At 42.0% G+C, this 18,359-nt stretch overlaps 1 pseudogene; it reads left to right on the top strand.

Moving 5' to 3' along the window:
• Window positions 1-11,897: 11,897 nt before the first annotated feature.
• On the top strand, window positions 11,898-17,924 carry LOC140188261 (ubiquitin carboxyl-terminal hydrolase 35 pseudogene; annotated as a pseudogene).
• Window positions 17,925-18,359: the final 435 nt, after the last annotated feature.

The raw sequence follows: 18,359 nt of genomic DNA, 5'->3' as shown, positions 1-18,359 counted from the left end.
CCAGTCCTCCAAAATCATCCCAGAATCTAATGATTCTTGAAAAATAACTACTAATGTCTCCACAATTTTTAAACTACCTCTTTCAGAACCCTGTGGTGCAGTCCATCTGGATCAAGTGGCTTGTCATTCAGGTCCAGGTAGCTTATCCGAATTCAGCATTCTGTGTGTCTTTTGAAAGGAGCACAGGTGAGATTACATCCCGTATATTGCAAACATTCTTGGAATTCCTTTTGCCACCTGCAAGCCCACTAATCAGCCACTCTGTATTTTCATCCAAGTCATTTTCTGTACATCATTAAAAACAGAGGTCCCAGCACTGATACCTGTGGAATACCAATGGCCAAAGCCCTCACATTGGATTTTGCCCCTCCACTATTACACTCTGTCTTTTAAGGCAAACTAATTTTAAATCCAGTCCACAAGTCATCATGGATTTAATGTGAATTAATCTTCTACATCAGGCTACCCTGAAGGAGCTTATTAAAAATTTGCATAGACAACATTTCTTGCTCTCACCCCATAAATCACCTTTGTCAACTCTTCTATTCTGTAAGGCATAATCTGCCTTGCATTAAACCATCCTGATTGATACTAATACCTCTAAGCCCATACTTTTCCAAATACAACTAAATCCAATAGCTAAGATTCCTCTCCAATAGTTTTGCAAGCTGGAAGGAGGAACCCTGTGCTTTCTCTCCTTTCACCGCTTTTACTGGATTTACTCATCTTGTGAGGGAAGGTGAGGCTTGAATCCGCTGGGGTAATGAACACTGAGAGGGAGATTGATTAGTTCATCAGCTGCTGACGGGTCTTGCCAGGGTGGCTATGGACAGGATGTTTCCTCTTGTTGGCAATCTAAAGCAAGATTTAAAATTCAGGGGCTGTCCATTTAGGACAGATGTTAAAGAAGTTTGTTTCAAAGCAAAATCAGTTGTTACTTTCAAATTAGGAAGAGGATGAAAGGTTACCTGGAACATCGAGTATTGGGACATGAAGGTTTCAATAAGATCAGCCATAACATTATTGAATATCAGAGAAGGTTCAAAGGGCTGAGCGATTGACTTCATCTAAATCAATATTCACGTGGAAATTTACCTACTTGCATTCATGACACATCACTGACTGGAAGATTGCACATGACCAAGCAATACTGAGCCACGAGATTAATTAATGCCTAACTAAACAATTCCTTTCTGCCTACACAATGTTCATATGCCTTCCTTCTCTGCACATTATTGTGCCTACCTAAGACCCACTTAAATGCCTCATTTCATATTTGCCTCCACTACAACTCCAGCGGTGCATTCTAAGTACCCACCATTTTTGGATAGATTTAATATAAAAGGATGTATCTATGCAATAATCATTTATGGAGATGTATAGACCAAGAAGGTGCACATTTTAATTCCTCTTCCAAAATGAATCAATTGATCATCCAAGGAGAATGCAGTTGTTTCAGCCAAAGTCCTTACTCAGGATGTCCACACGCTTGCTCACTATCAGTAACCCTGATTGCTGGCTGTTTGAGGAAGGAAACAATTGGCCATATAGATTCACTTGCCCTTCTCTGCCCACATTCACTGTCCAGATTCCCATGGGAGGAGTTGTCACTGGCTCAGATGCTCGTGATACCCTCAGAGAAAGAGGAAAAATCGGACCACACAAACACAGGTTCAAATTGTGGATATACAGTCATTCTTCTCAGTGACATCAGATATAGAATTCTCTTCTGCGGCTACTTCCTGTATGCCCTTACTCGTTAAAGCTGGGCATGTCCGAGAAATGACAGAGATGCGACCAGGTTTTGGTTCCTGGATCTCCAGGTCTGAAAATCACAGCATAGCCATGTCCATAGGTCAAATGTTGGTACAAAACAAGGTCATTATGTGAAGAGTAGCCACCCTTCCTGTTCCCAACCTGAAAGGTAAGATTCTTTCTTTGAGAGATTTTGATCCAGATTTTCATCAACATCCAAGAAGTACTATACAATGGGTGAAATATTTCAGAAGATTGAATTTTGACCCGTTCTGGCCATTAAGGATATAAAAATTTGCTTGATGTGTAACAAACACAACTGAGAATGAGATAACTGTATAATGATCCATATTTGCCATGGTCAATCACAGGATATTTAAGACCTTCCTTCATTAAATATGTATTTATTGAAATAATGTTCACAATTCATGAGTCTGTCAATTTCAAATCAAGCATGTTCCTCGCATGTGTCATCTTTCCTGTCTTGGCTCACTAGAATCTTAAGCAAGACTGAGTTGGCAGGGTTTCTGTCTAAGATGCAATTTATTAACTTTACTGAATCCATACTTCCACTGATACTTATGTGAATTGTAATGTGGTCAGCACAAACGAGGTAGAGTGAGAGCATTAAGAGTGTGGTGAAAGGATCCTGAGACTCGAATGTGAACTCCCATCTGGAATGACCAATACTGACATCACTTCCCTTGTTGCTAAAAGTAAAGAAATCTGGTTGTGTGGGTTTGTTTCCTGGAGCTCTGTCTCCTGAGAAATGCATTGTCACCTTTGTGATACAGAGGTGGTTCCACAACACTGTTACCCATTATCTGCCTATCAATCTATTTACTTATTTGTTTATTTAGTTACTTATCTATCTATCTGTTTATTTATTTATGTACCAGTATTACAGTGGAGTAAAGGGAATTACAGAGGCATTGAGAGGAGCCGGCCAAAATCGATAGCAGAAGAACTCTGGCAGAGATGATGGCAACGTAGCAATGGATGGACATTCTGGGAGCAATTTGGAAGGTGTGGGATAAATATATCCCAATAGGAAAAAACATCCTAAAGGAAGGGCAACACAACCGTGGCTGACGAAAAAAGTCAAAGCCAACATAAAAGCCAAACTGAGAGCATATAGTAGAGCAAAAGTTAGTGGGAAATTAGAGTATTGGGAAGGTTTTTATAATCAACAGAAGCCAATGAAAAAGTCACAAAGAAAGAAAAAATGGGATACGAAAGTAAGCTAGCCAATAATATTAAAGAAGATATCGAAAGTTTCTTTTGATACATAAAGTGCAATAGAGAGGCAAGAGAAAATATTGACCTGCTGAAAAATGATGCTGGAGAGGTAGTAATGAGGGACAAGGAAATGGCAGATGACCTGAATAAGTATTTTGCCTAAGCCTTCACTGTGGAAGATACTGGCAGTGTGAAGGAACTTTGTTTGAGTCATGTGGCAGAAGTATGCAAACTTGCCATTACTAGGGAGAAGATTCTTGGGAAACTGAAAGGTCTGAAGGTAGGTAAGTCACCGGGACCAGATGGTATACACCCCAGGGTTCTGAAAGAGGTCACTGAAGAGATTTTAGAGGCATTCATAGTGATCTTTCAAGAATCAATTGATTTTGGTATGGTACCAGAAGAATGGAAAATTGCAAATGTCATTCCATTCTTCAAGAAAGGAGAGAGGCAAAGGAAAGGAAATTATTGGCTGGTTAGTCTAACCTCAGTGATTGGGAAGATGTTGGAGTCGATTGTTGAAGCGCTGGTTTCGGGGTACTTGGAGTTAGGCGATCAAATAGGCCTTAGTCAGCATGGTTTCCTTAAGGGAAAACCTGGCCTGATAATTCTGTCGGAATTCCTTGAAGAAATAACAAGCAGGTTAGACAAAGGAGAATTGCATGTTGTGCACTTAGATTTTCAGAAGGCATTTGACAAGATGCCGCGCATGAGGCCACTTCACAGTTTAAGAGCCATGGTATGACAAGTAAGATACCAGCATGGATGGAGGATTGGCTGATTGGCAGGAGGCAAAGATGGGGAATAAAAGAAGACTTTTCTGGTGGGCTGCTTGTGACTCGTACTGTTCCACAGGGGTCTGTGTTGGAACCGCTTCTTTTTACGTTGTATGCCAATGACTTAGATGCTGGAATTGCTGGTTTTGTGGGCAGGTTTGTGAACAATATGAAGGTAGGTGGAGGGCAGGTAGTTTTGAGCAAGTAGGGAGCCTACAGATGGACTTAGACAGTTTAGGAGAATGGGTAAAGTGGCAGTTGGAGTATAGTGTCAGGAAGTGTCTGGTCATGCATGTTGGTAGAAGAAATAAAAGGATAGACTATTTTCTAAATGGAGAGAAATTTTAAAAATCTGAGGTGCAAAAAGACTTGGGAGTCTTTCTGCAGGATTTCCTAAAAGTTAATTTGCAAGTTGAGTCGGCAGTGAAGAAGACAAATACACAAGCATATTCTAGCAGTCTACTATCCATGGCTGTAGCACAGATAAGATTATAGAGGCGTACCTTAGGAACTTGGATTCTTTCAGCCAGTCTAATATCCAAAAAATCCCCTGATGAGGCAGATTCTTCCAAGGATCTCATAGAATGTTGATATTTCCCCCAACATCATAGGTATAGTAAAACCTTCCAGAACTTGAAAAAGCGGAAGAGAGTCTTGAGGCTAACGTTAAGATTTTTTCACTCACTGGACAGTCATTGGAGTTTTCCCAACAACCTGGGGCAGGTGACTTGGAAGGGGCCAGCTTTACCACACTACTAGCAACACCTCTGCCTCATACGTCCCTCTCTCTCTCTGCTGGGGAGACACGGGTTCTTCCAAGTTACATGTGATTTTCGAGAGATGACTGCAGGGATCTGCTTTGGCTCTCAGATTGAGGAACCGGAGTAGGCATTGAGTATTTCTGTGAACCAGCCATCTGGGTGAACTCACCAGAACTCTCCAGCCTTCTTTCAGAAATATGATTGTCAATCCTTATGGTCATGTCCATAAATTCCTCCAAATACTCTGCCTGGACCCTGGACACAAAAACATCTCTAAACTGGTCATTTTTTTAGATTTTAGATTAGATTATGAGGACACACAGTCCTCGTTTATTGTCATTTAGTAATGCAATCATTAAGAAATGATACAATGTTCCTCCAGTATGATATCACAGAAACACAAGACAGATCAAGACTAAAAAACTGACAAAAACCACATAATTATAACATATAGTTACAACAGTCCAAAGCAATACCGTAATTTGATAAAGAACAGACCATGGGCACGGTAAAAAAAAGTCTCAAAGTCTTGATAGTCCCATCATCTCACGCCAACGGTAGAAGGAAGAAAACTCTCCCTGCCATGAACCTCCAGCGCCACAAACTTGCTGATGCAGCATCCTGGAAGCACCTGACCATCGCCGACTCTTGAGTCCGTCCGAAAACTTCGAGCCTCCGACCAACCCTCGGACACCGAGCACTGAGCACCATCTCTGCCGAGCGCTTCAACCCTGGCCCTGGCCGCCAATCAACAGGCAAAGCTGAGGGTTCGGGGCCTTCCCCGCCGGAGACTCTTGATTGCTCAGTAGCAGCGGCAGCGAAGAGGGCATTTCAGAAGTTTCTCCAGATGTTCCTCTGTGATTCTCACATCTGTCTCCATCAAATCAGAATTGTGCACAGTACCCTACTTAACAAATACAGATATTTTGTCACGCCGCTATCTTCTACTCCCCTATTTAATCCCTTTATAAACATTATCCCACCTGCTCTCTGCCACAAGGATACAGAAATCAATGGAATAGTCAGCCATGGACCACACTCCCTGATGTAGCTGTTGGAGTCTGCTGGCTTCCTCTGGGACCCTGCAGGATGACAGAATATTCTCCTCATCATTCTTAGAAATAGCTTTATATCAGAATACACAGCAGCATCCTTCTCCCATAAAGCCGTTGCCCATGAAAGAGCTCTGCCCGAGAGGAGGGAGATTATATCGGCCTCCTTACACCTGTCGGAAGGGAACCCTGCAAGTTCTAACTCAAAGACTACGGAGCACTGATTTAAGAACTTGTGGCAAGATTCAGTGTCCCCATTGTATTGCTCCAGGACAGCAGATTAATTGAAACTCCATGGCAGTTCTGGGAACACATTGCAGTACACACAGGCAAGTGTGTGAAACCAGAGACCTTCTGCAATGATGCAAGTATCTCATGGAGATGCTGTTCATGCCGTCAATCCCCACTGTGTCCTGCTGTCATAAAATTCAGACGAACAGACCCGGGTACAGAGTAAACTCAGGACTCTACAGATAGAAGGAATTAATGATGAAGATTTATTTGGGGAATAATATCAAGAATAATCAAATGAAGAGCTCACTTACTCAGTACTCAAGCTCACAGAATGAAAATCCAGGACTCAGGAATGAGCGCTGGTCCAGAATAACCTTAAATGGAACATAAAACGCAAGATACACATGCAGTCAAAATCAAAAACTAATCATCCAAGAACAAGAAGCACAGGTAACATGACAAGCATCCTGAAAAACACAATCAGCTTAATGATAGAAGTTGTGATTAAAATAACTCCAATAAACACAAATAAATGACGTTCAGATGCATCAAGACCTGCTGCTGCCCGACACCCGTCGCTGTTCTGAAGGGTTCATCATGCACATGCACACACACACAAACCTGTCTACCTAGTTTATTTATTTTTAATTATTTAAGGATACAGAGTGGAAAAGGCCCTTCCAGCTCTTCGACCCACATAGCCCAGCAACCCCTGATTTAACCATAACCTTATCAAGGGACAATTTACAATGACCAGTAAACCTACTAAAAGAGTTAGAAACCAGCCTGGCCAAACAAATTGTGTTACTGTTATGGCAGGGGCTCACATAAACCAGACCAAGGGTCTCCAAGTACCCCAAAAGCTCATCCTTAAGGATGGACTCTAATACCTTGCCAACCACTGGATATAATTTCCTGTCTTTTGAATCACTCCCTTCTTAAGGAGTGGACTGCCATTTGCAATTTTCAGTCCACCAATGCTATTGCAGAATCCAGTGAATCTTGAAAATAACTACAAATTCCACCGCAATCTTATCAGCTACCTTTTCAGAACCCTAGGATGTAGTCCATTTAATCCAAGTGGCTTATCTATCAGGACCAAGTAGCTTATCTCAATTCAGCATTCTGTGTTTCTGTTCAAAGGAGCACTGCTGAGATCACATCTGATACACTGCTAACACTTTCCGTATTCCTTTTACCATCTGCAAGCCCACGAATCAGTCACTCTGTATTTTCATCCAAATCATTTATGGTACATTGTAAACAACAGAGGTGCAAGCACTGATCCATGTGGAACACCACTGGTCATAGTCCTCCAATCTGGATATTGCCCTTCCATCACTACCCTCTGTCTGCCGTGGCCAATCAATTTTCAATCTAGTCTACAAAGTCATCACGGATCCCAAGTGAATTAATCTTCTGGATCAGGTTTCCTGAGCGAGCTTGTCAAATACTGTTCAAAAATTTACAAACTCAAAATCTGCTGCTCTACGCTGATCAATCACCTTTGTCACCTCCTTAAAGACCACAGTCATTTTTTTAAGGCATGATCTGCCCTGCACAAAGCCAGCCTGCTCCAATAAACCCATGCTTTGTAATAAGCCCATGCTTTTACAAATGTAACTAAATCTTGTCCCTAGGTTGCCTCTCCAGTAGTTTTGCCAACGACAGGAAGAAATGCTGCTTCCTCACCTCCTTTCTCCTCTTTTACTAAATTCAGTACTCTGATGAGTATATCATCTTGTGAGGGAAGGTGAGGTCTGTATCCAATGCAATTTTGAAGTCTTAGAGGGAAATTGATTGGATCGCCATTTCTGAAGAGGACTTATCAAGATGGCAATGGACAAGGTGTTGGTGTTTAAAACTCAGGGCTGCCTATTAAGGACAGATGTAAAACTAAGTTTATTTCTCTCTCAGAGAAAAATAAACCTTTGGAACAATTTTCTTTCTCAAGAGGCTGTGGAATCAGATTCAATTCATATTTTTAGATCAGTAAGAGGTGAAAGGTTACCTGGAACATGGAGTAATGGGATATTAACTCACGCCCAATGTTATTGAATGGCAGAGTAAGTTCAAAGGGCTGAGCAATTTAATTCCCTCATAAATCAATGAGGAAATCCACTGACTTTCATTCCTGACTGATCACAGATCTCACCTGACGAAGCAATACTGGACCTCACTTCAAAATAGGTCCACACAACAAGCCTTTGGACCATTCTGACCTAATCTGTTCAATTAATGGCCAAGTGGCAGCTCAGATCTGATTGGCAGGCACTCGTGGAATCTTCCTTCCCAGCACGAGGAACAGAGTCGGACTACTCCATCTTTAGTGGAGTTATCAGGAGCTGTGTGGATGTTTCAATACCCACAATACTGACTGCAAGTTAAGCAGCAACCTTGCCTATAGGAAGAGTTTACCTTTCTGACTGCTCCCTCATTCACTATATTTAGACATACCTCACGTTCAGTTTCCTACAGCACACACATTACAGCCCAACTTCCTGGGAAAGAAAATACATTCACCAAACAATCATAATGTCATGGCCAAGACCCAACAATCCCATCAGAGAATTCTCACACCAACCTTTTCCCAGTTAGTGATATATTAGTGCCCTCTACAGGAGGAAAAACTATCATTTGTAGTAATTTTACACTGAAAAATGTCAGTAATTAAACATTGCAATAGAAACTGTGCAATTGTTATTTAGCAAAACAGATAATGAGGCCAATTAGCACATTAGGATCATTTCAGCTACCAACAGAGTAACTCCATTGATGCCAGAGCTATTCTCCTCACATATACCACTGAGGTGCAATCTACAGTACCATATCTGCACTGTGCAAGGAAAATAGAGCATCACTGGGAAACACAAATGGTCACAGAGAGAACATACAAATATCACATGGACAAGCTCAGGATCAAATGCAGTTCGCTAAAGCTGCGAGATATCAGCACTGCACCAGGCCCCTCACGTGCTACCTGAGCATCCTCGAGCTGATCCTCCCAATGCATGGCCCACTGCTTCTGTAGGAAGTACATGGGAAAAAGGGGGAACCTGGGCAGCCTTGGAACTGGTGAGCTCTGACTTACTCTGCACTGTTTTGCCAAAAGCAGCTGCAGTCCAGACTAGTGGGCTGATGAGTTATGGGATAGTGATTGGGGAGTCAGGAGAGAGAGGAATGACAGCAGATTTATTCCACCCCATTCTCCAGCAGACTGCTGAAATACAGATTTCACAGCTGATGTGAACATCAGAAACTGTGCAGGCAGTGAAATCCAATGGTCTGCACCTGGCTGTCAGCAACATGGATGAGAAGGGATTGAGGTGGAAGAGTTTGAGGGCTGGTGTCAGGCAATTTTTTTTTTACACACAAAGCATGCAATCTATGTGAAGTGAGCTGCCAGAGGAGGGGGTTGAGACATGTACAATAACAATTTTTTTTTTGAATTGTTTTGAAACTCTGAGGTATACAGAGAGGAATAAAAAGTTGCAAAGATGTTATTAATCTCTTTTGGGTTGCTTGTCAAGTTTATCTGTGTGTCTCTTATCTGAGGAATAAGTTGTGATGCAGCTTGACGCTTCAGCTGATGAGCCATAAGCCAGCTCGCCTTGTCACTATATTCGTAATAGAGGCCACGTGTCTTAAAAATTAATTGTTCTGATAGGTTTATAGATAGAAGATTAAACTTCACTTGCAAATCAGCCCGGCTTTTACATAATTCCGCAGTGGGTGCCTCAGAATATTGCCTATCCAGGTCCAAAATAGATTGCAATAGCACTTGCATTTCCTTCCTCCGCGCTTTATTGGCATATGAAGTATAAGATATTATTTGACCCCTCAAGTAAGCTTTTAAAGTTTTCCAAAGTAAAGAGTACCATACTGACTCAGTTTTGTTAGTCTCAAAGAATGTGTCAATGTTAGCTGATATATAACTACAAAATTTCTCATCAGAAAGCAAAAGGGGGTTAAGTCTCCACAGAGGCCATTCTCTAATGTTTAGAGGAAAACGTAGGTCTAGTTTCATGGGCAAGTGATGAGATATAACTATAGCAGTGTATTCAATTTGTCTAATCATTGGTATCAAGAAGCTATCTATAAAGAAATAGTCTAGCCTGGAATCGGAGTGGTGAACATGAGAAAAGAAAGAGAATTGCCTAAATAATAGATTCAAAAATCTCCAAGGATCTATATAACCATTTTGTTGCATAAACATCGAGAAAGCTTTTGCCATACCAGAAAATGTTCCCCTAGAGCTAGACCTATCAAGCAGTGGGTCAATAGCACAGTTCAAATATCCTGAAAAGATTAGCTGGTGTGTAGTCAGGTTAGGTATTAATGACAAAACATTATTTGCAAAGTGGACGTTATCCCAATTAGGGGCATAAACATTTATCAAATGATAGGTATCTGAAAGAGAGATCCAGAGACTATAACAAAGCGACCATTAGGGTCACTGATTACATCAGATGGTGTAAACTGCATTCTTTTGGTGATTAATATTGCCACCCCCCTGGACCTACTATTAAATCTAGAATGAAAAACCTGACTAATCCATGCTTTATGAAGTCTATTATGGTCTTCCACTCTTAAATATGTCTCTTGTGGAAATAGTATATCTGTTTTTAATTGTTTCAGGTGAGAGAAAACTTTAGCTCTTTTAACAGGACCATTGAACCCCTTTACATTCCAGGAAATAATCCTCACAGAGTGGCCTCCATCAGCAGCAGTCATGTCAACTATAACAAAAGACACTCAGGGCCTACAATCCAAAACAGTGCGAGGGCACAAATTGCACACAATAACGCACAATGAAAAGAAAGTCTGGCCAATCCGTAACACACAAAAGAATAAACTGCCCTGGTAATCCCCCAAAACACTCCCCCCACCCCTTTACACAAACAACAAAAAAACCCAATTAACCCCTGAACCCTAGATCTACCTCCCCAATTGAGGATGATCACGGGCATTGCCAAACAAAAAAACTTCCAAAGCGTTCCCCATACAATCAAACTTTCAATCTAATCTAGGGTGGCTCCCCTCCTTAAAATTTATACAATCACATATTCTACCTTTAATATATATAGGCTAAAGATAAGACAGGTCAAGCAAAGCACAAAAAAAACAAACAAAAAATTAGGAAACTAAATGCCCAAGATACAAATCACAAATATTTACATTTTGCTGGTTAAAAGTTTTTGTTAATCAGATTCCTCAGCATAGCAGTTCAACCCAATCATGTTCCACAAATTAAACTGGAAAAAATGAACAAAATGGATTGCGATAATTAACAGTTTACCTTGGCGGGGGGCCCCTTCAATGCTGCATGAATAACCTAAAAAAAGTCATTGCTCTTCTCATTCTTCTTCTCCCCAGCGCGAATGGTAAAACTCTTTGGCCACCCCTGGTGTATGGAAATAATGCTTTTTACCTTCATGCATGCCCCGGAGCTGGGCAGGATACAAGAGGCCGAACCTGTCCCCTTTGCCGTAAAGCAGGGATTTCACCTCCTTGAAAGCTGCTCATTTTTACCCCAGCTATGCACTAAAATCTTCATAAAAAAACACGCAATATCCGCGGAAATACAGCTCCTGCTTCCGTCTATTGATGATGCGTTGCCTATCTTGAAAGAAGTGAAAGCAAACCAGGAACGTTCTTGGTCTTGTTTGCTTGGCTCCAGAGACACCGGATGGTTTACGTCCGACTTGGAGAGCACGTGAATGTATGAGAGGCCTTGGGAAAAAAAAATTGTCCCCAGCACGTCATCAAAAAACTCGGTCATAAATTTAACAGGACCTTCCAACTTTTCAGGAATGCCGACCACTCTCAAACTGGATCTCCGCGACCGATTTTCGAGGTCATCTAGCTTTCCCTTCAGAAATGCGTTTTCACTCTGCAACGTGGCAATAGCGGCTTCGGCACTCACTAGTCGGTCACTGTAATCACTCAGGCCATCTTCAACCTCATGAATGTGTTCGTCATGCGACTCATAATAAGACCTAATTTGTTCCATGGTAACATTAACCGGTGACAAAGCATCTTCAAGTTCGCTTCATAGGGCAGAATACACCGTTTGCGTCATGTCAGTAAGAAGTACTAAACGAAGCCTCTCCAGGTCATCAGGTAGCGCAGGTCCAGGTCCAGCAGCGTGCAACGGTACCATTACTGTAACATCAGCTTTCTTGCTTGAGGCTTCGCTATCTTTTTCCCCAGTTTTACATCGGAGGTACATTTTATTTGCCACTTCAGTGTCCAGCAATGTCCAGGCTTGTTCACAATGTTAAATACTCAGTTATCGCAAGCATACGGCAAAGATAAACAGGTAGATTTTCAATAAAAATCGGGAACCACACTCACACGCACCCACTCACTCTATCCAAGAACAACGTTTAATAGAAAGTTGGACAGGTACATGGAATGGAAATGTTTAGAATGTTCTGGACGAAACAATGGCAAATGGGACCCAATGGAGACTAGGACGGAGATCTTGGTGGGTATGGACCAGTTTGGCCAAAGAAACTGTTACTGCGTAGTATAACACTACAAGCCTTATGTGTTCAGGACAATACTCACAACACGCTGGAGGAACTCAGCAGGTCGGGCAGCATCCGTGGAAATGATCAGACAACGTATTGGGCCGGAACCCTTCGTCTGGACTCCTGACAAAGGGATCCGGCCCAAAATGTTGACTGATCATTTCCACAGATGTTGCCCGACCTGCTGAGTTCCTCCAGCGTGTTGTGAGCATTGCTTTGACCCTGGCATCTGCAAAGTATTTTGTGTTTATGTGTTCAGGATACGTTATCTCCTACATTTTGATATCTTACAATTGCCCGGTCCCAAATGGTATTTTTCTACCATGAGTGTTACAATTCACCGGATACTGAAGCAGCCATATACACAACCCAGCTACAAAAGCAGATCAGAGGTTGGAATCCTGTATCGAGTAACTCACCTCCTAACTCACCAAATCCTGTCCACCACCTTCAAGGTTCAGGTAGGTTGTGTGATGGAATGCTGTCCAGTTGTCTGGATGAGAACAGCTTCAACAACACTCAAGAAGCTCAAAAGCATAAGTACTCACATGGGCCCAGTTATGCCAGTCTTTTTGTTGGCAATGTGGAACAATCCTCATTCCAAACCTACTCAGGCATCGCTCCCCAACTTTTTCCATTACATTGACAAATGCGACAGTGCTGTTTTCTGATTTCATGCAGAACTTGTCAATTTCACCATTTTTGCCACATATTTCTACACTGTCCTTAAACAATGATAAAACTTATTATCACCCAACAATACTTCTTGTGAAACAAAGTAGCTAATGTGCTCAACACTGACCTACCTTTTCCTCAGTCACACATTTTGCCCCAGCAAACTACTGTAAAATCATGTTGTATTGTCTTCGCACCATTTCCTCTCTGTTCTTAGTTTCCTCTCTGTACACAAACTCATTATTACCCGAGATACAGCCTACAATTGTGGTGTCATCAGCAAACTTATATATTGAGTTTGATGGAAACTTGGCTCCACAATCATGGGTGTACAGTGAGTACAGCAGGGGGCTGAGTACACAGCCTTGTGGGGCACCAGTGCTCAGAGTGATTGCAGAGGAGAGCTTGTCCCCTATTTTTACAGCCTGGGTCCTGTCTGTGAGGAAGATGAAGTTCCAGCTGCAAATCTGAGTGCGAAGGCCCGGGTTCCAGAGCTTAGGAATCAGTTTATTTGGAATGATGGTTTTAAAGGCAGAGCTGTAGTCAATGAAAAGGAGCCTTACAGATGCGTCTTTATTCTCCAGGTGTTCTAAGGAGAAATGTAGGACCAAAGAGATGACATCTGCTGTTGACCTGTTGCTCCAGCAGGCAAATTACAAAGTATCGAGGTTGACTGGTAGGCTGCGGTTGATGTGTGCCATAACCAATCGCTCGAAGCACTTCATAGCAATTGATGTCAGAGCCACATTTATCCTCCACCTCACTCTATTCCTATACTCACTGTCGCATGGCACAGGCAGTAATCTAGAGATTACTACCATTGAGGTCCTGCTTCTCAACTTCCTTCCTATCTCCCTATAGTCTGTTTTCAGGATCCTTCCTTTTCCTACCTATGTCATTGGTACCAATATGTACCACGACCTCTGGTTGTTCTCCTTCCCAATTCAAGATATCGTGGATGTGATCAGAAACAGCCTAGACCCTGGCGCCTGGGAAGCAAACTACCATCCGTGTTTCTTTCCTGCATCCACAGAATCATTGTCTGACCCCCTAACTATAGAGTTCCCGATCACTGCTGCCACCCTCTTCTTTTCCCTACCCTTCTGACCATGTCCAAGCAGAAGAAGTTTAGTTTAATTTGGTATCATGTTCAGCAGGTTTTTGTGACGAAGAACCTGTTTTGGTGCGATGTTCTCATATTTCAGAGAGATCTAGGTTTATCAGATAGCCATTCAACAGCAGGAGTGAACCAGCAGTAACACAACTGAGTTGACTGATCCCTTAACGACATGGTTACCAGGCAAAACATGAGAAACGCACATGGGATAAAATCTTATCTCTCCTCAGTTTAGTCAATCCACAAATACATTTCTTTGATAGAGTAAATGGGAGGAGTATCCTTCCTACAATCATGTTGACAAAATTCAAAAATAAATTCAAAGATTGCCTCTTTTGGATTCTGTGGTAGAACCAACATACTAGATAGGATAGTTTCAAAATAGATTTATAGGCATCCGTTAGTCTCATGAGACCATGGATTTGCGCCTTGGAAAGTTTCCAGGTTGCAGGCCTGGGCAAGGTTGTATGGAAGACCAGCTGTTGCCCATGCTGCAAGTCTCCCCGCTCCGTGCCACCGATGTTGTTCAAGGGAAGGGCATTAGGACCCATACAGCTTGGCACTGGTGTCGTCGCAGAGCAATGTCTAGTTAAGTGCCTTGCTCAAGGACACACACGCTGCCTCAGCCAAGGCTCAAACTAGCGACCTTCAAATCACTAGATGAACGTGTTAACCACTTGGCCATGCGCCAACAGATTTAGCATCTCAAAAATAGCACATGATTCATTGAGTATCATCAGCAGCAAAACTTTACACTTCCACCACAATTCATAACCTCGTGACACAGCATATCCTCACTCCAACACTACAATCAATCAAAGCTGCTGACCCCGATTCAATATTAAAAACAGAAGTGTACATGAGCAAGAGGAAATTAAAGGACCAATTTAAAAGTAATTTTTTTAACTAGGGACCAGGTAGATGACTTGGATGAATTTTTTGACATAACTAAAAGAATTGACAGTCATAATTCCGATTTCTCCCGGAAGGCCGGTTCTCAGAACTATCCATCCTCAGTTTCTCAATCCGATAACCAATGCAAATCCTCGCAGTCATCTCTGGAAGAACCTATGCAACCTGGAAGAACCCTGGTCTCTCCAGCAGAGTGAGAGGAACGTATGAGGTAGAGGTGTTGCTTACTCTGTGGTAATGCCGGTGATTTCTAAGTGACCTGTTCCAAGTTGTCAAGAAAACATCTAGGACTGTCCAGTGAGCAGGAGATCTGTGATGATCTCAAGTTTCTCTCTCATTTTGGCAAGTTCTGGAGTTGTTTTACCATCCTTAAATATCTTGGGGAAACATCACATTCTGTGTGAGCCTTGGTTGCCTCTGGTTTGGCAGGAATTTTTTTGGAGATAGGGTTGGTATAAAAAATCCCGATCCTCAGGGACGGCTTGACCAGCTGATATCTACTACGGCCGTGGGTAGTTGCTTTAGAAGCTGGACAAATCCTATATCTTCCATCACTCTCCAGTTGACTATCGGAAATCACGAAAAGATGATTAATTTCCATCTTATTCATTTTCCAGACATTCCCCTAATCCTTGGTTATCTGTGGTTGCACCTTCATAATCCTTAGAGTCACTGGGTTTCTCCACCATTCAGGGTTGGTTGAGCTTAAGCCAGGACAAGTGCCTTCCTGGAGGTACCGAGGTTCTGATACACCTTCCCGAGTTTCCAAGATGCCTGCCCGAATTAACGAGCGACCTCCCGTGAGATGCGCCAAGTCATCAGTTGAGTTGCTCCCTGTCTCCTCAAGACTGGCAACGCAGTTTTCTGGAGTGCCTTCAGAGTATTCAGATTTGTTGCAGGTGTTCAACAAGAAGAGAGCAACTAGGATTCCCCACAAAGCGACTCTGATTGCACCGTCAATTTACGATCTGGTATGTGTCCTTCCCTGAGAGGCTCTATGCCTTGTCCACTCCTGAGACGCAAGCTGAGGAGGAATATTCTGGTAGTTATGGAGTTACTACCTTGTGGCTGGTGGCACTGTCTTCCCTCTCTATGTCTGTGAGATAACTATTTGAAGGATGATTTCAACTCGTAACTTTTCATGGAAGTGATGGAAAAAGTTGAGTTTTGTTGTATCTGAACCTTGATGTAATTGAAGTATAAAAGATATTGGTTGAAGAAAGGATTAAAAAGATATGGACATGATTTTTTATGTTATGGTGCTGTCTTACCATTCAACTTCTGTAAAGCATGTTCTTGTAAGATGTCAGAATCAGAATCAGCTTTATTATCACTGGCATGTGTTGTGAAATTTGTTAACTTAGCAGCAGCAGTTCAATGCAATACATAATATAGAAGAAAAATAAATAAAATAATAATAATACCAATAATCATAAATAAATTAGTAAATCAATTACAGTATACGTATATTGAATAGATTAAAAATCATGCAAAACAGAAATAATATATATTAAAAAAGTGAGGTAGTGTTCACAGGTTCAATGTCCATTTCAGAATCGGATGGCAGAGGGGAAGAAGCTGTTACTGAATCGCTGAGTGTATGCCTTCAGACTTCTGAACCTCCTACCTGATGGGATCAGGGAGAAAAGGGCACTCCCTGGATACTGGAGGTAGTTTATAAGCTGCAAAAGAACCTCTCTACGATAAACAGTACATTGCCATGTCTGAGTTATCTGCAAAGTTCATTCATTTGCGTGATACACAACTCCAAAAGGAGTCTGTGTATTTGATGGGTCATCAAATGCATTGACCACTGTGGATCAGAATGTGCTTTTGGAAATCATGGTTGGGGTCCAAAGTTACTGAATGATGATTGCATCATGGATGTTGAGATGACAACAGCTTTGACCGATATGATCGAATGGCTTTGAATGACACTACCCAATGACATAGATAGGTGAATTATTGGTTTACTGAAAGTTTTGGCTGTTGTGGAAAAAGTTCAGCATTTTGATTGAAGTTACACTTTCAATAATAGAACAGGTGTTCTCAATGCTGTTTTTTCCCAGTTGTCAGAGCAGGAGTGGGTTGCTGTGCTGAAATGCATGCCATTGGTTCCAGCATTCATCAAAGCATTTCACGTGGTTGTTCCTCACATTCCCAGATTAATAATGTCACTCTCCAAAGAAATGTCCTAATTTGCTAGAAGCTGTCAACAGTAAGTATCTGAACTTGTACACTGCATGCTCTTCTGGTTTTCAGGCTCCCCTGATCTTTCTGAACCTGTCAGAGAAGTAATAAAGGATTTTCCAATTCCATGTGAGGAAAAGCAAAAGCAGCTGCTCAATCAGAATGTCTGAATGTTACAAAAAGGCAGTGGAACCTTTGTTCGCAAGACGTGCTACAAGATCGGATACAGGAAAAACAGGACTGGCAGATCTTGGCAATACCTGCTTCATGAACAGTGTCATTCAGATCCTTTTCATGGCTTCTGACTGCAGGCGTGCTGTTATGCTACTGAAGGAGAGTGATTCAGTCATTAATGATGAAACTTCAATGGTTATTTGCTTTCCTAGAACATAGGGAGTGACCTGCCAGCTCTCCCAGCAGCTTGTTGAAAGCTCCTTCTCCTCCATGATTTGATCAAGAGGTGCAACAGGACTGTACAGAGTATTTCAGACATCTATTGGAAAGCTACATGAAGAAGGGAAGACTAGGAAAGGAATTCTCATGGACAAAGTCATTCAGCCAGTGAACCTTGTAGGGAAGATCGAGAACCCGAGGAAACATCAATAGAAAGAATGTTTGGTGGGAAGATGGTATCCAGGATGCTTTATCAGATCTATCACCACTTAATAAGTTTCTAAAAATGTGCGATTGCTGATTCCATCACCTCTGATCTGGACTAACATTTACATGCCGGGTGGCACCTAATTAATTAGCTTGTTTATTTCGGCTTTTTTTCTTAGAGATGTGCTGGGTGCGTTCCGGCCACCGCTGTATTATTCGCGGCCCGGAGATTGGGGATCACTGAATTATAAGTCACTTATACGTCAATAGCATTGTAACATTTTAAGTAACGTTTGGATATTAAACACACAGTGCATATTTTCCACGTATGAACATATAAAATCATTACAACACACCAATATTGCTGAATCAGTGGGAGCCCTGGGCTTGTTTTCCTGCAACAACATGGTCCTATCGAGGGGTGATGGGAGACAGCGATACTCGAAGGGAGTTCCTTATGCCCAGTCTATTCTGCAATTTAGTTTTCGTTGCATTCATTGCAGAAATCTCCA

The sequence above is a fragment of the Mobula birostris genome, chromosome 26 (assembly GCF_030028105.1).
Source record: "Mobula birostris isolate sMobBir1 chromosome 26, sMobBir1.hap1, whole genome shotgun sequence".
Lineage (NCBI taxonomy): Eukaryota > Metazoa > Chordata > Chondrichthyes > Myliobatiformes > Myliobatidae > Mobula > Mobula birostris.
This window is presented reverse-complemented; position numbering and strand designations above follow the sequence as displayed.